The sequence below is a fragment of the Canis lupus genome, chromosome 23 (genome assembly GCF_003254725.2).
Source record: "Canis lupus dingo isolate Sandy chromosome 23, ASM325472v2, whole genome shotgun sequence".
Classification (NCBI taxonomy): domain Eukaryota; kingdom Metazoa; phylum Chordata; class Mammalia; order Carnivora; family Canidae; genus Canis; species Canis lupus.
Window position 1 is genome coordinate 31242348 of NC_064265.1, and position 24950 is coordinate 31267297.

Below are 24950 nucleotides of genomic sequence, written 5' to 3' on the forward strand. Positions count from 1 at the left end.
CTCAGTGTCAGCTAGCTATGATTTATTACAGCTGGACATCCTCACAGGACACAGACAGATAGGGGAACACAAATACACCCAGACTCAGGATCAGATCCCAGGGGCACACATACCCCACGTCTGACCATAGACAGAATGTGCAGGTGCCCATCCAAGGGAAGCCCACTGGTGGCCAGTGTGGTAGGGCTCACATGGTTTGGCCTGGGCTGAGTTAGGCCCAATCGATTTCAGCCACTCTGCAGCAAAGGGAACGAAATTGCTCTGTACGTTCAAATGAGTAGGGTTTTGAGATGGAGCATGGAGGGAGGCCAGGGGGAGAAGGGAGGGTTTGCAGAGAGGCAGGAAGCTGGGTCCGAGAGGTCAAATAGTGTCTTTTAAGCTGTCTGGTGTTTGGGCCTGCAGTGTAGATCTCACCTGTCTCTGACTCTTTAGTGGAAGGTGTTTTGCTAGCAGCATCAGACATGACAGGTGCTTGTCTGAGTTAACGTACCACTGACCACACTCAGAGGCAAGCGACAAGAGATGTGAAATTCAGTGGGAGCAGGAATTAGAGCCAGCAGACCAGGAGAGAGGAAGAGACCTGAGGCCACTAGAAGATACTATCATAAGATGGGTGTCAGAGCCATTACAATGGCTGAGGGTGCAGGACCCTCCAGGTGGCCAGCTCCTGGGTGACAAGCTGCAGAAATATGAGCACTCCCGTCCAGATCTCTTTAAAACAATATCCCCACCTGCTAGGGGAGGTCAGAGGGAGGGGCGTGGGAATTGTGTGGATTTAGTAAGAGGAGGCTCAGTGAAAAGTGGGTGTGGGGCAGAGAAAAAAGCTGCATTGTGGTCAACTTGAAAGCAGCGCGTGGTATATCTTGAGCAAAGCCCTCCAGGAACTTTCCCTGCAATTCATTAAGAGATTTCCTGTGACTACACTGAATTCTATTTAAGAGGAGTCTGTGAGTGGCCCTCAGATGATTAGTCCCTATCACCTTTCTTTAGAGGGGGAAACTACCCCTTAACTCCATGATTGACACACAAGGACTCTGGAAGTCAGGGGAGTTTAAGGAGGAGATTGATTGCTTTGGAAGAAAAGGTGGCCATCTGGATGGTGCAGGTGCAAGGTAGCCGGGCTGCAAGGTGGCAGATGGTTTGGTCCTCTGAAGACAAATTGGGCAACCCACATGATGATAGATGGGCAGATGTTGGGTCATTGTGAAAGGGGTTTGCCCAGGCGAAACAGATTTTTTTTTCTATTTAAATTTGAGCTGAGCATAAGGATTTCATCACTATTTATTAACTGCCTTTCAAACTTTGCCCACAAACACAGTAGGAATCTCTTTGTGGCAGATGAGCTTGGAAATTACCTCAAACAATAAAAAGAAGAGAAAGGAGAGGTCAAGCAGTTCTATCATCCTTTATCTGCAATTCCAAAAGGAAAAACAGTTCTGAAAACTTCTAATTTTTTTTTTTTTTTTTAGGATCTTATTTTTAAGTAATCTCTACAACCAGCGTGCGGCTTGAATTTAAAACCCAGAGATCAACAGTGGCATGCTCTCCTTCCTGATTGAGTCTGCCAGCCCCCCCCCGAAAGCTTTAAGCTTTTAAAAATCTCATTTGGCAGCACAACCGGACCTGAGTTGACCTGAAGCTCTTTTTCATCTTTATCCTGGGTAGTGGAAATGTTTTGGTGCAGAAATATTGATGCAATTGACTGTTGAGTACTGCCTCCGGGCTCCACTGGGGTTTTACACAGGATGGGGAATAGGCGCTAGATGATCTATCTAAAATCCAGAACGTTTTGGATTCTGAAACACATTGGGCCCCCAAGGCTTATGGATGGGTCCTGCCCATCTCCAGGGACAAATGAGAATGAATGTTCCACAGGCTGTCGCATAGTGCAAGTGTGAGAGCCCAAGAGGCTCCAAGGGAAAACTAGGGCTCTTGGGTACACCTGGGGAGAGGGGAGGGGGCATATGCCTGGGGAGGAGGGAGCTGGGGTATCCCTGGGGAGGGCGGGCCGGGAGTGCATGTCCAGGCTGGTTCCTCTGGATTTAGGATGTGAAACTAACGAAGAGGGAGAAAAGCCCTTAGGAAAGCCATTCTGCTGGATGAAATGATACTTTGAAATAGAGCTAATAATGAAAACACTTTCGATGGTAATCTTTTTATTTCTTATTTTAAAAAAGATTTTATTTACTCATTCATGAGAGACACAAAGAGAGAGGCAGAGACATAGGCAGAGGGAGAGAGCCCAATGCTGGGATCACAACCTGAGCCAAAGGCAGATGCTCAATCACTGAGCCACCCAGGTGCCCCAGTGACAATCTTTTCTAAGGACTCTTTCAATTAGGCCCGCCTGCAAAGCCACTCCCCCCCTTTTCAAAACACATTTCAGAAACCTGGAGTGCGACTTTGCTGTCAGTTGACTCACTTTTCTTGTCTCCATCACATGTGTCCGGGTCCTGGAGCCCCTGCAATGTCCCTTGCAGGGGACCAGTGAAGAGGAGGGCTGAGGTGGGAGGAAACAGAGCTGGGAGGATAGACAGAAGTAGATTCCTCTGTCCCCATTCTCACTGAGGCGTCCTTGCGAGCTTCCCTAGACAAGCTGAGGTAGCAGCACAGCCACGGAAGTGTCACTCAGGACACAGCATCAGGTAAGAGAAGGGCTGGCTGCAAAGGAGGGGCAAAGTCAGAGTTGGCTCAGAGCCCCAGAGGGCTTGATGGGCTAGGCTAAATAAATAAATAGCAGACACACACCCACAGAGTTCTCATAATAAAGGAGGAAGCATTTTGGGGACCATTTTTGAGAACAGCTTAATTTAAAAATAAATGTCTCATGTAAGGTTTATACAGAGAACCCTAAGTGATTTGCATCTTTAATAATGGTTTTGCCAGGATACAGAGGTGGATTTTTAATGATTTTTTTGTTGATGTCATCAACAAGAGAAGACTTTAAATGAGGCTCCAGATCAGTGATTCTGTGGGGGCCACTGAGAACGTTTATTTACAAGTACTTCCTAGAACAAAGAGTGCAAGAGCTGGCCATGCTAGGATCTCCCACAGTGGGCAGCCCCCTTGTTTGGTAGGAGAGACTAAGACTGGATAGGGGACCTGGAGTCCTCTTCACAGATGCCACGAGCTTCCAAAGGCAGAAGGAATCAGTGAACTGGGAGCAATGGGTGGGGACCCCATAGTCACCTTCTGTCTCACTCCATTGAGGAAAGAATGCGACCTAATGACCGAATGGGCTGTTGTGGTGGTGGGGGTGGGGGTAATGCGCAATCCTCATCACCAGAGGGCTTCAAATAGAGGCTGGTAACTCCTTGATGGGCATGCTGCAGAGCGGATTCATGCCGCAGATGGGGTTCAAAATAGACAAGTTATTCTCATCAGGAAAGGAGAGAGAGACAGAGACAGAGAGAGAGACAGAGAGAGAGGTACCAACTCTGAAGGTGGGGGGTGGGCAGAAAATGACCCTTTCCTTCTGGAGCCATTGATCTGCCCTCCCCCACCCAAATCTCAGATCCAGTGTAGCTGAAGCCAGTGGGCAAGCTCGTCCCTCTAGCTATTGGGAGGACAGGTTGCCAGAGGGTTGAGAGCCTCTGGACTGATGCTCTCACCCGGGGTACCAGGAGCAACAGCAAACACTTGGGTAAACTGTAATGGACTAGAGAAATACTGAGCCAGAGCTTTCTAGGAGGGTTTTAGCCCAGAAAGGCAAGCTGAGCTCACATTTGCAAAAAAGCAGACTTTCCAAGGCAGAAAGTCCCCAAATCTCCTGAAACCGCCTCACCTGGTTACGGGGCTGCTTCTGGTTTGTAGGTTATAGAAAGCAGAAGACCATGGTGTCAGCAAGTATTTAAAACCAGGAGAAATGTGGAACTATCTAATTTCTGTCTATCTCTCCCTGCCTGTCTCCATGCCCAGCACAATCCAACTGAACTCTCTGCAATGAAGGAAGATGTTCTCTGCTGTCCAATCACCACCAGCCACAGGTGGCTATTAAGCATTTGCAACGTGGCTAGTGTGAATAAGGAACCGAATTCTTTATTTTATTTAGTTTTTGCTGATGCAATTTAGCCACACGTAAAGTCCACTATATTGTACAGCCTAGCTAGACTATTCTTTGAAAGGTGAAATTGTCTTTTTAAAAATCTTTGCATCTCCGCTCCTCGTATAATGACCATAAGCAGAGATCTGATGAATAAAGCAATGGCCGAAGGTGAGGAAGCTCTGGGAAGTTTCTGGAGAGGGCATGGTTGAAATCTGAACACGAAATGGTTCTTTTTAGTAGGTTGGTAGAGACAGAAAATCACAGGTTTTGCAGTTTTGTTCTCCTCCATTGTCTTGGGAATTCATGCCATTTTAACCTCAATTTGATATGTTTTGGCAAATGTACACAAATGTGTAACCAGCACCCAAATCAAGATATAGGACATTTGCGTCTCCACAAAGAGAGTGCCCTTGAACCTGGGGTTGGTTTCATGGGTGTGCAAGCAGTGCTATCACATGGGGGCTCATGCTCAGTGGGGCCCACGTACTTGCTTTACTGCTCTGAGGACACTGCCTTGAAATATTTACTCTTTGAATAAGGGGTTCCCTGTTTTCATTTCACACTAGGCCCTGAAAATTATGTAACCTGTACTACTAGTCCTCCTTTTGACCATCCTACCCGCAGGCAACCACTGATCTGCTTTGTAGCTGGTAGGTGAAATTTTTCTTTTTTAGCGTTTTATATAAAATAGACTTGTAAAGTATATACTCCTCCAAGTATGATTTCTTTTAGAATGATGCTCTTGAGATTCATTGTGGATGTGTGTGTGTGTGTGTGTGTGTGTGTGTGTTTAGCAATAGTTTGTCCTTTTTTTATTATTAAGTAGTATCCTGTTGTGTGGATATGCCACATAAGTTTATCCACTCATTTGTCCATGGACATTTAGGATGTTTATAGTATTTGTCTATTATAAACAAAGGTGTTTTAAACTTGGGTGTACAAGTCTTTGTGTGCTTCTAGACCTTTTTTATTTTCTAATATAAACATATAAGGCTATTAGTTTTTCTCTCAGTACGCTCTAATTGCATTACGTAAATTTTGATATGTTTTGTATTCATTTTCATCCACTTTGAGATGTTGTCATGATTTCTTTGACCCACAGATTATTAAGAAGTTTTTTTCTTTAATTTCAAAATATCTGGGGATTTATTTTCTAGATATCTTTTTGTTGTTGACTTCTAATTTAATTTTGAGTGGGCAGCGAACATATAATCCAATATTTTTATATATTGATACTTGTTTTATGGCCCAGAATATGGTCTATCTTGGTCGATGTTCCCTCTGCATTTGAAAAGAATATGTGGTCTAGTGTTTTTGGTAGAGTGTTCTATAAATGTTAATAAGATCATGTTGGTTGATTATTGTTCAAATCTCTTATATACTAGCTGATTTTCTGTCTACTTGTTCCATAAATTAATGAGAGGAGTGTTGAAATATCCAACTATAATTATGGATAAAATCTATTTCTCTTTCCAGTTCCATTTTATGATTCATGCATTTTGAAGTTTTGTTGTTAGGTATATACATGTCTAGGATTGTCATGTCCTCTTGGTGAATCGACTCTTATCACAACGAAATATTCATCTTTATCTTTGGTAATATTCTTTTAATGAAAGTCTACTTTGTCTAATAAAGTATCTACTATCTAACAGTAGATACCTTCTTATAATTAGTGTTAGCATGGAATATCATTTTCTATAAGAGTTCTTTTTACTTTTAACTTTTCCTTTTCTGTGTCTTAGTGATTAAGGTGAGGTCCTTTAAAACATCATATCGTTGGGTCTGTTTGTTTTTTTTTTAAATTGAGTTCTACTTTGCTTTATCTCCACTTTTAGTTTTTAGCTAAGTGTCTTTGTTTTATTTTTAAATAAAATAACAATAGGTTTAAAACGTATGTGTACCTTTAGGGACACCTGGGTGGCTCAGCAGTTGAGCATCTGCCTTTGGCTCAGGGTGTGATCCCAAGGTCCAGGGATTGAGTCCCACGTCAGGCTCCCTGCATGCTTCTCCCTCTGCCTATGTCTCTGCCTCTCTCTGTGTGTCTCTTATGAATAAATAAATAAAATCTTTTAAAAGAGGTACGTGTACATTTAAATACTATTATATTACTTCTGTATATTATAGAACTTTACAATAACAATCCTTTGTTCTATTGTTATCACATATTTTACTTCTGTTATAAATCCCTGAATATAATGACATTATTTTTTTCTTTGAACAGATATCTTTTAAATACATTTTTAAAGGGAAAGATCTTACATATTTATTCACTCATTTACTGTATCTGACACATTCCCTTATGTAGGTACAAGATTCCATCAGAATATTTTTTCTTCAGTTTGAAAAAGTTCTATTCATATTTATAAAATTTTTCCATTTGTATTTGTAAGAAATATTATGTTGTAGAATAGGTCTGTTTATAATGAATTCTTTCAGCTTTTCTTGTCTGAAAACATCTTTACTTCATTTTCAGTTTTGAAGTATATTTTCACTTATAGAATTCTAGATTAATTTTTTTCCTTTCAGCATTTTATTTTTAAAGATTTATCTATTTATTTGAGAGAGAGGAAGAGAGAGAGAGAGAGAAGGGAGAGGAGAAAGCAGGGGCGGGGGGGGGGGTGGAGAGAACAGACTCCTTGCTGAGCATAGAGCCCTACATGTGGCTCACTGAGATCATGACTGGAGCCAAAATCAAGAGTCAGAGGCTTAACCAACTAAACCACCCAGGAGAACCTCCTCTTAGCATTTTAAAGATGTCACTGCATTGTCTTCTTGCTTGCATTCTTTCTGAGGATAAATCTATGGTAATTCTCATTTTGGTTCCTTTATGTTGTATGTCTCTTTTTTCTCTATTTGCCTTTAAGTTTTTCTCCTTATCCTTGGTTTTCAGCAATGTACCCTCATGTAGTTTTATATGTGTATGCCCTTCTTGGGATTAGCTGAGTTTATTAGATATGTGGTTTGAAAATTTTATCAAATTTGGACACATTACAGGCATTATTTCCCCAAGTATTTTTCTGCTCCCCACACCCTTATGCGTATGCTCAACTACTTGACTTCTTTCCACAGCTCACTCATGGTTTCCATGATTCCAGGTTCTATTTTTTTTTTTTAAAATTTTTTTCTCTATGTGTCAATTTAGAAAATTTCTATTGTTATATTGTCAAATTCATTTGCCTTTTATTCTGCTGTGTTTATTCTGCTGGTAATTCCATCCACTAAACTTTTCATTACAGATATTGTATTTTTTATTCCTGGAGTTTTTGTTTTCTTTTAGATCTTCTATTTCTTTTCTCTGTATTTCTGTTTACATTAACATATTTATAATACTGTTTTAAAACACCTATTTGTTTGTTTCAAAATCTCTATTATTGGAAAAAAATCTCTATTATTTCTGGGTATGTTTCTATTTGGTTTTTTTTTTTTGTCCTAGGTATGGGTCATGTTTCCCTGTATCTTTCTATGTCTAGTAATTTTTTATTGGGTTCTAGGCATTGTCATAGCTACCTTTTGAGTAAATGATTTCTGTTTTTCTCTTTAAACAAATATTGTACTTTGTTTTGGAACTGAGGATCTCGTAAGGAACTTAGGATCAGCTCAATTTTTTGAATGGTTGCTTTTAAACTGTTATGGCAAATCTTGTTAAGGGAGCTTTTACTTTGGATATATTTTAGCTCTACTATGAAAATGTAACCCTTCTAGGTTACTGAGTGCCCCAGTTGTCCACTGTGTCTGCTATCCTTGCAGACCCCTCCTCTCTGGCTGGATCCCTGCTATCTCACAGCTGTGTGTAAGCTTTGAAGATTGTTCTACACAGATTCCCAGTACTTCTTTGCATAGCCTCTTGTAGTTTTACACTGAGCATCTACAGAAGTTTGCAACAATAGACTCAAGGCAATCCCTGTGTGGATTTATGGAATTCTTTCTCTGCAAAGTTCTTTCCTCTCCAGTACTCTGTCTCATGGATTCCAGCTGCTTCTGCCTCTCTGAACTCTGATCTTGGCTTAACTTGGCAAAATTTTAATGCTATGCTTGTGTTTTGTCTTCCATGCCACTGCCTGGAAAAGTGGCTCCTGGCAGAAAGCCAGGGCAATTGTAGGGCTTGATCATAGTCATGCTTTGCTTGTTGTCCAGTATTTGGAAACAGCTGTTTCATACATTTTGTCCAATTTTTTCATATTTTTATAGTGGGAAGACAAGTCTGGTATTGGTTACTCTATAATAACAAGAAGAGAAAGATTTTAAAAATTTTATTTATTTATTCATGAGAGAGAGAGAGAGAGAGAGAGAGAGAGAGAGAGGCAGAGACATAGGCAGAAGGAGAAGCAGGCTCCATGCAGGGAGCCCAATGTGGGACTCGATCCTGGGATTCTGGGATCATGCCCTGAGCTGAAGGCAAATGCTCAACCACTGAGCCACCCAGATGTCCCAGATTTTTTTTTTTAAGATTACATTCTTGGCAGTAGTTACTCTAAATATTTTTCATACAGCCACATACCAGGAAACTTTGGGAACTGGAAAGGACTTTATAGAACCTGAGGTATAGAGACCTGACGGTGGTAGTAGAAGTGAAAGCAGAATGCCAGGAAAAGGACCTCAGTAGAAAATCTCACTGTTCAGGCTAGAACAATTATAATTTCTGGTATGTGGGCTGAGAATAGGATGGGAAAAAATTTGAGTCTTTTCTATTTAAACATTATTTGCTTCTTTTTGAAGTGGGGAACCCAATATGAGATGGACCAGGGACTTTTCTTCTAAGAACTAGATCTCAACCTTGGCTACATATTAGAATATCAAGAGAGTCTTACAAGTCCTAATGCTTAGGCTGTACTGAAAAAAATAAGTCAGTCTTTGGAGTGGGCCCAGGTATCTGTATTTTTTAAAGCTCCTTAGATAATTTCAGTGCGTTGCCAAGGTTGAAAACCACTGCTCCAATGTGCTGTACAGCTAGCCTGAGGGCTGTAGATCTTTCTCTTTGGGGAGCTGTATCGCTGTATCAGATGTGTATCTCACCTACTTATCAACAGCTTCTTTTATTTTCCCAAGCATCTTCTCTCCTTATACTTGTTCTGCTCAGAATCTCAGTTGGTGACAGTTCAATGTCTTCTGCTTACACATCCTGGCTACAATCCAATCCTCCTTTGGGGTGATGAAAAAGGCCCTGGAAATCTCTTCCTATTTACTGAGGAAGCATGGGCTTGTCTCCTGGGAACAGAAATTACAGCCTTTCTGGAAAGTGCTGTAGGTCAGAGCTCCCGTCCTGCCACCAACTTTCAGAGTGACATGGGTCAGTCACTTCTCTTGTATGTACCCAATTTCCTAACCTGTAAAATTAGGGAATCAAGCTGCATGATCTTCTATCTCTGACAATCTGGACAAGTGAAGGCAGCCTTGCATTCATTTGAGATGGCTCTAGAAGTAGGCTGTAAGACTTCTCCTCAGAGATGTGTGATGTCTGGTGGGTGTTGCCTCTGACCTCCCCTCCTGAGTGTGTCCAACTGTGAGAGGCAGGTTGCAAATGGAGAACTTTGGTGCTGAGATGTCAGGTGGCTTGTTAGATGTATAACAAAGTATGCAGTGGAATTAGACACTAGAATGGCCTTTCCTTTCTTTTCCTTTGAAACTGAGAAAAATGGCTATTTTGAAAGAGTTATGTTAGGGGCAGACTAAATGTCTGTTTTGAAAGAGACCACTCAGCACTCCTACTGGTGGCATGGGAAAAGAAAGACCTGCTCTCTCTGGGCTGAGGGTGTTGTATGCTACAGAGACTCCTGGGGATTTGGTCAGCCAGATGGACAGCCAGATGGAGGATGCTGCCAGAGGACCCTGTCCTTGAAGGTATCTGAGAACCAGGAGACACCGGAATCACTAGGGATTCTGTGGAAGGGCTGAGCCTGGGAGCTCTCTGAGGAAATACATGGAGCAGAAGTGGGAGAGATTCCTGCTCATGCAGTAATGGGCCAATGGGAGAGCTAGGTCTTCAGGCAGGGGCCCCTGGAGCAGTGCTCTGGCAGGGCTCAGCCCAGCCACTAGCAAGAGATACCTGCACAAGGACATTGGGTAGAAGGGATAGCACTGCTATGGCTGAGTGAGGAGGCTATCAGGAAGCTTGTCTCAGGCCTGGCTCCAGAGCCCACCAAAGGTGGCACCTTGATGCTTATAGAGAACAGACCTATAGATAGACCAGATTCCCTGCATTGAGAGGGCAAGGGCTGGGGTAGAAGAAGTGGTCCCTCTTTTAAACTAAAGGACTGCCAAGACTGGACACATGAGAGCTGCTCTTCATAGCATTTGCACTGCAGCACACAAGGATACTTCACAGAACCGGGCAAAGAGCTGATTACAAGAGCAAAATGTACAGGACTCATGCTTCTGGTATATTCAAGGAACTGCTACTGTGATTATCATCATTGCTAAAGATCCATCATGGGAATGTGTTCATGAGCTGTGGCCCAGTTTATACGGATCCTTCTGTTGATTTCTGCTTGGTAACTAGGGTACCATTTTCCAGGTCTATCCTTCACATTTGTGGGGCCCAGGCCAAGAGTGCAAAAAGAGGCCTACATATTTAAACATCATAAATTCAGCTAACAACCAATTTCATAGCCATGTGAATTATTTAATATTGCAAAATACTCCTTAGCCACCATACATATACAACTACTGTGAGTGCAGCACTAATTAATGACAGTATCTGGAAGCACACATTGGGACACAAAGAGAAGCGAGAAAGTGGATGCTCAGCACTACTGGGAAATTATATTCTGTTATGCAAGAATCTATTGTCTTCATGCTCTCTGAGAGGAAGGGTTGGGTAAGTCTGTAGTCTTTCTTGATCTAAGTATACTGCCTACCTCCTGTGCCTCACCTTCACAGCCATCAGCAATCACCTTTGTTTTGAGGCTACAGAGCAAAATGTTTGGAATAGTTTTTATTGGGCTCTCAGTGGTGTTCATATCAAGAAGTGGATGTTTAGGTCTTATGTTTGTAATGTGTAGGGCACTTGAAAGCATGGAGTCCCTTGTTGGATTAACATTTTATTTAATTTTGGACCTTAGATACAGAGATTTTAGTTCAGCAAACTGCTCAGTTCATGATACAACATAACCTTCAGTGTATCCTTTTAACACTGGATGTTCACAGTTCAGGGTTAGTTTTTCAGAGAACTACCAAATTAGACTAAATGTACCACTAAGATGATGGTTTGCATCTATTTGAGAAATCCAACTTAAAATTAGTTTAAGATAGATTCAGTTTAACTCTTGGATTTTTAAAATCAAAACAGGTTTCAATTTTTTCTTTAATATCAGATAATAAATGATTGAGGATCAAAAGGATTGATACTGTGGATATAGATAAGTGTTTATAGAGATAGGTATCTGGGTCCCCATGAGGAGAATATAGGGGACCAAGGAAAAGGTGTTGGACTTGTGGGTTGGGCTGCCTATGTGTGAGGAGCATGTGGTACAGCTCATCCTGCATCCCCATCACTGGCTTGTCCACTGTGGCTATCCTTGCAGCCAGCCACTTTTTGTCTCCCTGGCCAGTACTCACAGGCCTTCCAATCCCTGTATTGCCTGCCCTCAGCTGTCCATTCAGCCACTATACCTGGCACCATTTGAGTCTTGATCAAGGTTTCTGGTGTTTCCTTAAACCCCCCAGGGGACTGTGTGTGCCCTGTGTGCCCACCTTCCCAGTCTCATCGCTACTGTCTTTCCTAGAGGCCAAGGCTCTGCTTGTGGAAACTCTTCCTCGGCTGTCAATCACAGTAGACACTGTGAGTGAGAGCACTACCACAGCTGGACTTGGGTGACAGTTATGGTGGTGGTAGTAGGTGTGTGCAACTCACCTCCCCTACAGAAGGGAGCCAGTCTGTAGGAGCTTCCAGCTACAGTACTCTCAGGATCTGTGTCTGTGTTTGAGCCATGGCCACACTCTCCCAGGTGGCGACAACCAATGTTGTCAACTGTGTCCAAGAGGGGCATTAGGGCCTGACAATTTTAGTTCAATGCAAGACTTCTTTAAAGGCCAATCTTTGTTCTAGAGCTCCCAGTGGGTTGGCTAAGATTTTCTTGGGCCTGGATAGCTCCAAGGCTCTTCCTATTTAATTCTCCTTTGACCCATCACCTTTAGAAATACACTGTGGTCTGAAGGCTCTCCTTGCCAACTCCTGCTCATTCCTTCCTGTCCTCCATCATCATCTCCCCAAGTAAATCTCTTGCACTGCTAACTCCATCTTGCTGTCTGCTTCCTGGAGGACTAAACTGACATAACTTGTGAGAAAGTCTGTGTTAGAAAGACCATGTGTAGCTTTTCAGCTGTTGGCAGAGAGGGGGAAAATGGTTTGAGGGTAGGGTGAGTCAACAGTGGCCTTCCCAGAGCCACTTGCCTAAAGAGCATACCTTGAGCAGAAAATGAAATGGAGGAAAGGTGTGGACAGCCTTGGTTTCTGTGCTTTCCTGGATCTAGCCTCTTTTCTGTGCAGAGTATAAGAAGTTTGGGATTCAGGTCTGGTGCTTATCTCCTTCCTTTGCCATCTTCCCCATCACTTGTGGCTTTCACAGGTAGGATCCAATAGGGAAGAAATAGGCATGGAGGCCGTCTTTTCATTTGAACTTTCCTACATGTAAGTTTATATCTGTTGTTAATTACTTGTGTAAGTATCTCTTAAATATTGTCTTTCTCTCTAGAATGTAAGCCCTACTAGCAAAGGGACTCTATTTCATTTTCAGTATTGAATCTCTAGAACCAAAAATAGTGTCTGAAACATAACAGCTACTGAATAATACTGGCTAATGAATACATGAGTGAATGAACAGAGGGCGGACCACATTCTTGTGCTTCCAGCAGCTAAAAAAGCAAACCAAGAAATAAAAGGAGTCTCAACAGTTTAGTGTTCGAGCCAAAAATTAGACCTCCCATGGCCACCTTTCTAATGAATATGGTCCCTGGGGTTTATCTATCCACTCCCTCACTCTGTCACTGAGCAATCCCTCTCGCCCAAATAGTGACCCCAGTCCTGGAGATGCCATTTCCATCCAGATGCTTTTTAAAAAATTCCTTTTAGGAGGACTATTTTCCCATGCCTGGTATCCAGAGTTTTCCAGTATGCTAAAGCCTCTAGCTGTGTTAGCCAATATGTTTGGGGTGCCCTGCAATTGCTCCCAACTCAGGGAAGCCTGTGAGATGACATTCCAAAGAGTACTCCTCCCACCTTCTTTCATTTAAATAATTACAAGTCTCTTCCTTCTGAAAGAAGTTCACCATGGGGCAAAGTCCTTCGGAAGGCGATCCAAGCCTGGCTTTGCTGATGTTCACGCAGCCTTTAAAAGCCATCCTTTTTCAATTTTATCAGGCATTGGACACACTAGCAAGTAATTATTTGTCTACACCAAGGGAAAAACAATAGCCAGGCTCAAGGGTTGAGTTTGACTCAAGACTCACTGGCTTTCACAGAGTAGAGGAAGGAGGACTCCATTTATGCTCATGTTCACCAAGGACCAAAGGAGAGACAAGGAATTGAAAAGGCAATAAATCCCAATGGCGAGTTGTCGCTGAGCAGTGGCTCCTTTAAAAAATAAACTCAGCTCCCTCTTACAGAGTATATTAGGTGTGCTCACCAGGGAGGCTGGGCTCTGGATGAAGTCCGGTGTTCCTTTCCTCCTTGGTCACCTCAGGACACTAAGCCAATTAAAGGGCAAGTTCCCATACCAGGGACAAGTCCTTTCAACAAAAGAATCTCTTTCTACTTCAGTCACTCACTTGCTCTGTCTTCCAGAAAACATTATATTATATAGGAGATCTCTCCAAAATCAGGGTGGCAAAGAGGAGGTTTACTCAACCATTTATTCATTCAACAAACTTTCATGACAGATGAACCATGTGCTTGGAATTGTAAGAGCTGAGGATGTGTCAATGGACAGAACAGATAAGATCCCTACTCTCACAGAACTTATGCTTTAATGGAAAGGAAGGACTATAAACAAGCTGCAAATCAATAAGTAAGACAATTTCCACTAGTAATGAGTTCTAAGAAGACAATGAAAGAGATCATGTGATACAGAGGATGGGTTCTCTTTAGGTAGGGATGTGTTGAGGATAGGGTTGCTAATTTGAATTAGTGGTCAGGAAAGAACTTACCAAGGATTTGCCATTTGAGCAATACTTGAACAACCCCAAGAAATTGGTCCTAGAGGTAGAGCTTTCTGGGTAGATGGAAAAATAAGAGCCAAGGTTCTAAGATGGGATGAACTGGGTGTGTTTGAAGAATCAAAAGAAAGTCCAAGTGACTGTAGTGTAATATCCTGGAGGAGGAGGTAGAGGTCAGAGAAGGAAAATATGGTGAAAATAACCAACCTGCCATAATAATAAAACCGTAGTGGTTTGTGCCCATTTCAATCTCTGGGCACCTGACACTAGTTGTGTCTTGATGCACTGATCACAGATTGGCAATAGGATGTGGGACCTGAGCTGACTTTAGTCACTTCCACAGCCACACAAACATGCAGGTATATCCAGAATCCTCCATTCCCACCAAACTTCTGGATGGCCTCTTCCATGTTTTACTCTTACCTTGGCCAAATCAAAGGAAGTGGCTTTGCAAACTCAGTATTCTGAACCAACTACAGAATTCCTACTTAAATAGTTCATGTTTTATGAGAGAGAAGTGTTCAGGTCTCAGTGTTTTCCAATGATTTCTCTGACTTTTGAATTAATTCTGTGGCTATGCAGCATTGAGCTACAGACCAAATCCAATTCAAATAATTAGCACCAGAGCACCTGATCAGGCCAGGGCTCTGCAGAGTTTTACAGTACCTCCACTCACTTTCCCTAGTGATTGTTCCAACTCTTAATGTCTGTTGACTATTAGACTTAGTAGAGTCATTTGAGATTCACACTTCCCACCCAGTGAAGGAATCTCACTGACAACATCCTTGTCAGGCGGTCATCCATCCTGGACTGGATTGTTCCTCTAATGGAGGGTTCACCTTCATCTGAAGGAGTTGGTCCCTTTGTTGGACACCTTTAGTTATTTGCAAGTTCATCTACCTATTGAGTGGAAATTTATCTTCTAGTAACATTTACTTAGGGGATATTTGAAGAGAGTTATTTTGTAGTCTTAGAGTCTTATCATCTTAGAATTATATAACCAATTAATTCCTCACCTTTCTCCCTGATGAAGTTTCTGGATTATTCTAAGCTCTCAGATCTACTTGTATCAGTTAGGACTCCTTTGGTAACCAATGACAACAAATTCATATCAAATTGACGTAAGACAAAAAGATAATTATTGGCTCACATAACTGAAAAATCCAAGAAAAGCTCCAGGACTGGTCCAGCATCTGTTCTCCCCATGTCTTAGACCACAGGCTCAGTTTTTCTTTGTGTTGGGGTCATTCTAGTGTTCCAAGGGGTGGCCTTTGGAACTCCAGGGTCTCAGCAGTTTACATATCATTACCTGATTGGCTGTTCCTGATCCCATTCCCATTGGTAACACAGGCGGTAGGGGTCAGAGGTACTAGAACAAATGTATTGACAATGAGGAAAGGTGTTCCTCCAGAAGAGAAGTGCAATACAGCTACCTAGGGGGGAAAATGAATAGATTCTTGGAGGTAGAGCAATAGCTCTCCAACTGAACCACAGATTTAAATGCAACCAATATGTCCCACTTTATCTGCTTGGGGTACAATTAAGGTCATATCTCTTTTTGCAGTAACCTAGTTAAAGACCTCAGGTCTCCAATCTCAACTCATCTTTTCTCTCCTCCTGGGGTCTACCCTTCCAGAATAAACAGAGAAGTGTCCAAGTTGTTAATTTGTGTTTACTTGTGTGTTATCCTGCCTCATGGCGAAGTAGAATTCAGACCTATTCCAGAAGCCAGCAATCAGGCATCACAGTGGATGCCTTTGAGGTCCCTAGAGGCTCCTGTTCTGGTTCTGCTGCTGCTGTAGCCCTTACCACAAAGGGTGTCACCCTACTGGTCACAGGTGAAAATATGTGGCCACTGGGACTGAGTCTCCTCTTCAGGTGCTGCTCTGGCAGAGGCAGGGTTGGGGGAAGGTCCTCAGGTTGGAATGGAGGCTGACTGCCTATGCCATTCCCTTTGCATGCCCTGAGCCATGGGCTCAGCCAACAGGATCCTCAACAAAGTATGGCCTGGCTTCCAAGCTTGTACATGAACAATTCTTTAATGTTTGAGGGCTTTGAAGATGGAGAAGAATTAGTACTTTTATACTTTGTTTAATGGTTCATTTGTCAATGTTCCAAATTTCTCAAATGACTAACATTCCATTAACTTTAACTGCTCTATATTTCTCTGCATATCCACACAGCACTTACACAGTTATAAATCAAAACTCATTGACTCACAATTTAAATTGCCCCAGTCACTTTCCCACTGATGGAAAATACTTAATCCTCTAAACATTTGTCATATTCTAAATCATATTTTAAATCCATTATACCAGACTTTCTTAAATGCTTCAAATACATTAAGAAATAAAAACACTCCAAATATTGCAGTCATTATAAAACTGATTACTAGACTTTTATTAAAACCATTTACAAAAGTGCTAATACCTGGATTTATTTATTATTTTTATTCTTATCCTCATTCTTACTTTTATTCTAATTATTTCATAGAAACTCTCTTCCTAAGGTTTACAATGAAGAAAATGAAAACCACCCATGTTCCTAGCTTTCTCTTTATAGACAGCTTGAAACAAAGGTTGCTTCTAGCAAATTAAGCTTTAAACACAGTGAAGTCTGGAGCGCCTGGGTGGCTCAGTGGTTGAGCATCTGCCATTTGCTCAGGTCGTGATCCTGGGGTCCTGGGATCAAGTTCTGCCTCAGATTCCCCACAGGGAGCCTGCTTCTCTCTCTGCCTCTCTCTGAGTCTCTTATGAATAAATAAATAAAATTAAAAAAAATAAACACAGGGAAGTCTGATTTATTTCCACTGTTAATATAGGTTACACCTAGGGTGTGGCAGCAGGAGGAAAAAGAGGAGAAACTTTAATTTTTCCTGTATATACCTGTGTAACGTTGGAGTATTTTTTTAAATAATAAATTTATATTTTATTGGTGTTCAATTTGCCAACATACAGAATAACACCCAGTGCTCATCCCGTCAAGTGCCCCCCTCAGTGCCCGCCAACCAGTCACCCCACTCCCCGCCCTCCTCCCCTTCCACCACCCCTAGTTCGTTTTCCAGAGTTAGGAGTCTTCCATGTTCTGTCTAACATTGGAGTATTTTTTATCAAGTATTTACTACCTTTGTGATGATCAACACAGCTTTAAGAGCTCTGAATAACAAAAACTAAACTACTCGTAGCAAGCACTTTTGATACTTTTTGTACTCCCTTCTAGTCTTGTTTTTTTCCTCTGAGGAATCTCTGTTTCTTTTTGCAAAATAAGAACCACAACCCATATTTATTTATTTTTTCCCCTCATGTCACAAGTGCTTTCTTCATGTTATCAAATACTCTCTGGAAACATGGGACCCAGAACAGCTGCATGATACTCTATCGTGGGGACGCACCACAATTCACTGAGTCATCTTCCTACTGTTGGCAAAGAATCGCTTCACATCTGGGAAGTACGCGAAAGACCATTTCGTTTGACTTTCTTATTTTCCAGCTGAGAAAGCTGCATTCCCTGAAGCTAGCAATTTGTCCAAGCATGGCCAGCTGGTCAGAGGCTCAGCTGGGACCGGGCACTCCCAGACCCTGGCCTCCGCTCTTGCTGGCGTCACACGCTGCCTCCTGGGCCTCTGCAAGGCACTTTTTGGAACCTAACTGTAGGGCACTGCCTACATTCTTTCTAAATTACATTTTGTAATTTGGGGCTCATTATTCCTGCCTGTCGAGATCATTTTTTATCTTCTGTCATATAACCATTAGCTAATGGGGGACACTGTAGCCAACACAGAAATTGTGGCTTTCTTCTCTCATGATGTGCCTCCTAAGTCATCTCTGTGCCAACGAAGGGGAAATACTGTCATAACTTTTATCAGATAATTCCAATAGTCACCAGCAATTATAGGGAAGGGTGTTAATTAGCATACTTTGGTCCATGTTTCTCAGGGATCCCTTGGGTTCTGACATTCTGGGATCAGCATTCCAACGGATGCCTGGGCTTTGCCCAAGGGCCAGTGCTCACAGGATGGAAGAGGAATAATTATTGGGTGGGGAAAACAAGAAGAGAAGGGAACCAACATTGGTGACCGACTCTGGACCTAGCTCCGAGTACTGGGGTGTGGATGACAGAAACATCACGGGAGTGGGGAGATTGCTGTGATTTTGGAGGAAAGCAGGTGGATTAGGGGTATTTCCCTTTTACTCAGTGTTTCATCCTGAGGTTGTGTCATTAAACTCTACAGGGAGGAATGTGAATTTCCACTTTTTCCTTGAGACACATTCTGTCCAATTTTACAAATTTTATAAATGCATCTTTTAATTTAATTTAATTTTAATTGATATCAGTGTCTGCCATCACTAGAACAACTTTTTGAGTCATGTAATATGGATTTTTCCAGAATGCCATGTTCACTCTCACCTAAGTTATTTGAGGTACAGCTCCTTCAATATCTGTCTTTGGAAATGTTGTAGTTTGGGTTAACATTTTTCATTGTATTGCTTTTCAGAAAACACTAATTTCATACAAATGCGGTTGGCAGGTACCACAGAATGTGATGGTTTCTATTTATGGTTAATGTTAATCCATTGACCATATGGTAGTTTAAATTTCTGGTACAAATTCCTTTTGCATGGTGTTATAGCTCATTCCTGGACTGCTATAATTGTGTAATTTATTAATGTGAAAAATGGACTTTGAAATGTAATAGTCCAGAGCTAATATGGAGAGCTGGAGGGGAATTTAGTATGCTTAGAGAAGAGCCGTTACCATGGAAACTAATTCCTTTGAGTGAAGTCCCAGGTCCCTAGGCTGCAGGGTGGTTGTGTGGCTGGATGATGCAACCTGAGTCCAAGGCTCAGCTCTGACACAAATTTCCAGGTGCCACAGGCAAGTCCCAATCTCTTTGTTGTTTAACCTTCCCATCTGTGACTTGAAAAAGTCAGACTATTTCAGTGTTCACTAGACCTTGAAATACTAGTGACCAATAATATATTTGTTTAAAGTTTTTATTTTGGAATAATTTTAGATTTACCGAGAAGTTGTGACGATAGTAGAGTCGCCATATACCTATCACTCAGCTTCCTCTGATGTTAATCCCTTACATCACCGCAGCACATTTGTCCAAACTAAGAAACTGACATAGGTGTACTACTATGCACGAAGCTACAGAATTTCTTTGGATTTCCCTAGTTTTCCCACTAATATCCTTTTTCTGTTCCAGGTATCCAAGCCAGGATACTACATTGCATTTAGTTCTCATGTCTCCTTAGATTCCTCTAATCTATGACTATTTCTATCTTTGTTCATTATGACCTTGTCACTTTTACACAATACTGGCCACGTATATTATAGAATGTCTCAACTTGAAGTATTTTTAAAAAGCAAAACAAAATTGGAAGATTAGTCTAGGATTGGAAAAATTACACAAGTAAGGTGTATGAATGAAGTCTGTGTGTTGTGGGTGACAGAAAATTCTCCCTGAATTGTCCTGTCAAACAGGGAATTTATTGGCTCACATAACTATAAAGGCCAAGGGCGTACGTGGCTTCAGCATAACATTTGTTTCCAGTTCCACCTGCCTCTTGGCTTGGTTCTTCTCTCCTCTGAATATTCATGTCATTCTCAAATATGCACTCACCGCAAAATCAATTACAAGATGGTTTCCAGCAGCCCACATGGCTCTATCCAACCCGTGCGTGTGTGTGTGTGTGTGTGTGTGTGTGTGATACTCCCCTCTGCTCCACATTCACAACTAAGCCCTCAAAGGTCCTGATTTTACCATCTACACATCCCTGAACCTGTGAGAAAAGATAATCACCTTCTGCTTCTGATATGAGGATCTGTTGCCCAGAGTTTGTGGCCACTGTCTTATGACCATGAAGGGAGCAAGCTGACAGCTGAGGAGGACACAAGGGCCTTAAAGATGGATAAGAACCTGGGTTCTGGATGATGTCATTTAGTTGTGAAATTAATCAGCCCTAGATCTGGGTTGGTTGTAGGAAATAATAAATTCCCTTGTTGCTTAAGCTTCTGTTAGTTGAGTTTCATTTTACTTGCAAGCCAAAGCATCCTAAATGATATAATGAAATTGCAGATTTCCTTGTTGGATACAGAATATTACCTGGATACAGGTTTGCTTGTTTGGCTTCTCTATTTGACAGAATAATACAAACTGGACTTCAACATTTTCTGGCCCATAGTTTTCATTAGAATTATTGTTGAAAACTCCAGCTTCACATAGGCATCTTGGCAAAAACAGAAGTGATATTCATCAATTTCACACAATATAGGGTATTTGAGTAGTAGGGCCAATGTTTCTGGTTGCTTCTTCCCATGAAGGCAAGAAGCAAGCTGTGGGGACAGGCCAGGGAGGGGGCAGGAAGGGGTCTTCAGGGTGCTCCTCACTCAGAGCACCTCTAGTACATAGGCTTCTGCTCACCCAGTGGGCACAATGTGAAGTTGGTCAGAAAGGGACACCTTGTCTGGAGAAAACTTTCTCATGAAAAACATTTGGGCATCTGGGCTGAGGTGACTTCTCTAAGGCCTTTTCAACTAGGGCTAGCACTGCATGATGTGATGGTGGGGATGCCTCCATGCCAACAGCAAGGGACTCTTTCTCTCAGTTTAATAATCACTAAAGTAACGAGCATTTGAATAATAAAGATTTTTTTAAATAAATATTTTTATAAAAGAATAAAATAGTTTTTTAAATAAAAGGATAAAAGTGATTTTTAAAAAGGTTTGAAGGCCTCCAGGGTGGCTCAGTCGATTAAGCATCTTCCTTTATCTCAGGTCATGATCCTAGGGTCCTGGAATGGAGCCCCGTATTGGGGGGCAGGGGTTCCTGCTCAGTGAGGAGTCTTCTTTTCCCTCTCCCTCTGCCGCTCCGCCTGCTTGTGGTCTCTGGCGCGCGCTCTCTCTGTCAGATAAATAAACAAAATCTTTAAAAAAATAAAAAAATAAAAAGGTTTGAATTGGCTTTTAAAAATCACTGAAATTAAAAAAAAAAAAGGAAGAAGAAGAATGTAATTGGTGAGAGAACAAACACCAGCCCATGGTTTCCCTTTAAAGAGTAATGTTTTCAAGAGCTAAAGGACTGACAATTTGAAAATGCACTGGCGTCTCTCCTCATTACGCCCTATGTACATTCACTTCTTTTTTGAAAGAGAACTTTTAATTGCTTTATGTACAGAAAACTCAACAGTGTACACTTAGCCCAGTTTGGTGGCCAGTTCTTTAGCCTTTGCCTTTTTGACCTTGGCAATGCAAGCCACCGACTTTGGACGGAGGATGATGCTTCCCCAGTGACAGCAGATCTCCTCACATCTGTCGTCATTGGTCCTGACATCTCCCACCTGCTTAGCCAGAGCTCCTTTGTCTTCCGAGTTAACTCGTGTGAAGGCGACAGTGGTCCAGGTCTTCCTATGGGCCAGATGCGCCAGCCCGGCCCTCCCCTGATAATGTAGCAGGAAACCCCATCTGATGACACAGGGCAGGGAGGAGGACAACCAGCTCCATGGGACCTACATCATGTGTGATCACTACCAGCTGAGCCTTCTTGTTTTTCACTAAGGTGGTGACAGTATTAACCCCAGCTTGAAGGACAGGAGGCCTCTGAGTGGGGACATCCCCTTTGCTAGCAGCTTTTTTTTTCATCCAGAGCCAACAATCTCTGCTGCTTCTTTCTCTTGCTTTGTCTCTGGTTTGTATCTGTGGGTCAGCTTAAGCAGTTGAGTAGCTGTTTGGCAGTCAGAGGCCTGGGTGAACTGGTTAATCACAGGAGGCACTTTTATTTATTTATTTATTTTAAAAAATTATTTATTTATTCATGAGAAACCCAGAGGGAGAGGCAGAGACATAGGACGGGGGGAAGCAGGTTCCCTGCAGGGACCCCAGTGCAGGACTTGATCCTGGGACCCCGGGATCACGACCTGAGGCAAAGACAGACGTTCAACCACTGAGCCACCCAGGTGCCCCTGCAGGAGACACTTTTAGACGTTTATAGTGAATAGCTCTTTGCGACAGCAGCCTGATGTAACGAGGCCATTTAACAAGGCAGGTGAGTTCCCTTTTGGGCTGGATGTCCTGTCTGATGCCAGAATTCTTGGCCTTCCCTCAAACAGAGGATTGATCACCTTCTTGGCTTCCTGATTCTTCATGACAGCAGGGGCCAGGGCCACCTTCTTCCCCTTAGCCTTCTTTCCTTCTGGCACATGGATGGCTGGAGGAGAGAGCTGCACTCATTTCTTTAATGATGTATATGCATAGTTGCTTCTTGCCCCTCTAGCTTTTTAAAATGAAAACAATTTCTACTCTGTCCTTCCCTCCCACACACACTTTCTCACGAGCAGATACATACTTACATGAATACTCTCAGACGTCCTGTGGATCTGCATATTTTAGGCATGTACATGAAGCCATTTATAAGGGTTTAATCCATGAATCATAAACAGAAGATTCTCATTAGGAATGAGCAGTGGCCTCCTTAAGCTTGCATAGTACTTATAGTATTTGAAGGTGGAAAACTCTCAACATTTTATAGAAGGCTCATCAATACACAGTGGACTCTGCATTTTGATATTAGACATTCAGAAATGGTATTCAGTCCAAGCAAGAGGCAATAAGAGTCTGACATGATAGCAGCACTGTATTCAGGGCCTGCCATAGAGCAAGCTGTCAAAAACATTTGCTGAGAAAAAAAATGACACGTTCCCTCCCATTTTTTATGACTGAATGAGAGAAACAGTTATTCAGGATAAAAAGTCACAAAGCAGAGCTTTAGGGAGAATCGGTGACTTTGGTATAAACAGCAGATATTCCTGGATTAAGTGCTGAAACCATTTTTAAGTTACTCTGTAAACTTCAACAGGGCTTTGCACAGCCTCATGTGGATTTGTTATTTTTCAGCAAATGAAACTTCTTTTTTAGTGTGAACCTGGCTCTGTTTCCTGAGCCCATTTTTCGGGGATTGCAGTTGTTCTCAGCAGCCCACATAAAGCCCTCAAGGGCCTGGGAGCTCACTCCATGGCTGAGGCTTACACTTTCCCTCTTAACTCTCAAATTAGTTTTACTGAAACCCTATCTTTATGTGGGTCAGGGCTTCCTTTTTCCTTAAAACTTCTTTTTTCACTTTAAAAACAAACAAACACAAAAAAACACTCCTATTTCCAGAAATTCCTTGCACTTCTTATTTCCTGTTGGCTTATTCAGAGGCATTTTTTGCTAATGAAATTTCAAGATGATTTCTTGAAACCGTTATAGAGTTATATAACTTTGCTGATTTAAAACTATCTTCTTTGCTAAATTCTTAACCGTTGAGTCTCTTTCTCTTTTCAGAGCAGAGGTTCCCTCTTAACTAATCATGGTTGTAAGAGCAAAACTAAAATGGATTGTCTTGCCAGGTGGATCTCAGTATTGCAGGGTGCCAATCCATCCTGACATTTCCCCTCCTCACCCATCCTGAACCCTCCAGTCTGATCCCAGACTTAACAGCCCTCTGTTCCATAACAATTATTATTACCACCTCCTGTTTTAATCCTGCTAATTGATACTATTTCACCTGAACCCCACTATGGACTCTGAGGGTCTACTATGGGCTTGTTTGGGGACTTCTGGGATGTACTGTCAAGAAGAGAGCCTTGTACTGGCTATGGAGCCCAGTCTTTGATTCTACCTTGGTTTCCCCACCTGTAAAGCAAAGAGCCTGCAGTGGATGTTTTTATGGTTCCTTTACTCTCAAGGCCCTGATCTGTCCAGGCATGACGCCAGCCATTCTAACTACCTCAGAGAAGAAAATTCTAGACTTCATGGTTCTTTAATTTTTCAGCCCACTAACTCTATAAAAATTTCTTCCTTCCATCATATAAATCTTTTTCCATTCAGTCAAGGCCCGCTTCTGCAGCTACATGGATGAGTGGCGTTTATTTGCACACAGGTAGGTGTAGATGCTTTCCTTCTCTGCTTCATCAATGCTGATGACCACAATTACTCATTTGTTTCCAGAATAAAGATGACAGGTATAATGGCATGGTGCAGGGAAGATGGGCTTAGGCTGGGGAAGAAAGCTCCTCTGCTTCTGGATAATCTTGGCTTTCTGAATTTCGTTTCCCCCTCTGTAAGGGAGGATCTGGCCCCGCTGGCTGCAGGGCTGTTTTGAGGATGCATTGAGAGGATGCACTGAAATGCCCACAGTGGGTGGATGTCCTCAAGATCCGTGATTACACTGGCTTGAGGAGGACAGGGATCTGGCTGTGCATGGAGACCCCTCAGGAGTAGCTTTTACCCCATGGAATCCTTGGTGGAATGAGGTGGGTTATAAACAAATGAAAAGGATAAAGTGGGAATAGAGCCTCTGAGAGACTCCCTGTGGAGTCCCTGTGACTCTGTGGGGGTCCTGTGCAGGGAGCACTTATCCAGAACACCGTGGCTCGCTCCTGTGCCTTCTCCATCCTTGGGTTAAAAACAAAAACTTTCCCAAACTTTCCCATTCCTCCCTGGCCTGGCTGCGAATGCTGAAATTCCATCCCGTGTTTGTTGTCACCCGCGGGCCCGTTTCCATGGTTACCCAGATTCCAGGCGCTGGCCCAGGGCCCACCACAACCCATCCCTCAAAGTCTCCTTGGCAGAGGACAAACATTCCTCCTCACTGTGACCGCGGGAGCCGAGAGAGGCGCACTCCACCGCCTCTCCACAGATCCGTCCCAGCCCTGTTCCTGTGGGATGTGCATGTTCTAGGTGGTTCTGTTCAGCCTCAGTTTTGGGGTTGTGA

At 42.5% G+C, this 24950-nt stretch overlaps 1 pseudogene; it reads right to left on the bottom strand.

Annotated features, from left to right (window-relative positions):
* Nucleotides 1-21239: 21239 nt before the first annotated feature.
* On the bottom strand, nucleotides 21240-24740 carry LOC112661041 (60S ribosomal protein L7a-like; annotated as a pseudogene).
* Nucleotides 24741-24950: the final 210 nt, after the last annotated feature.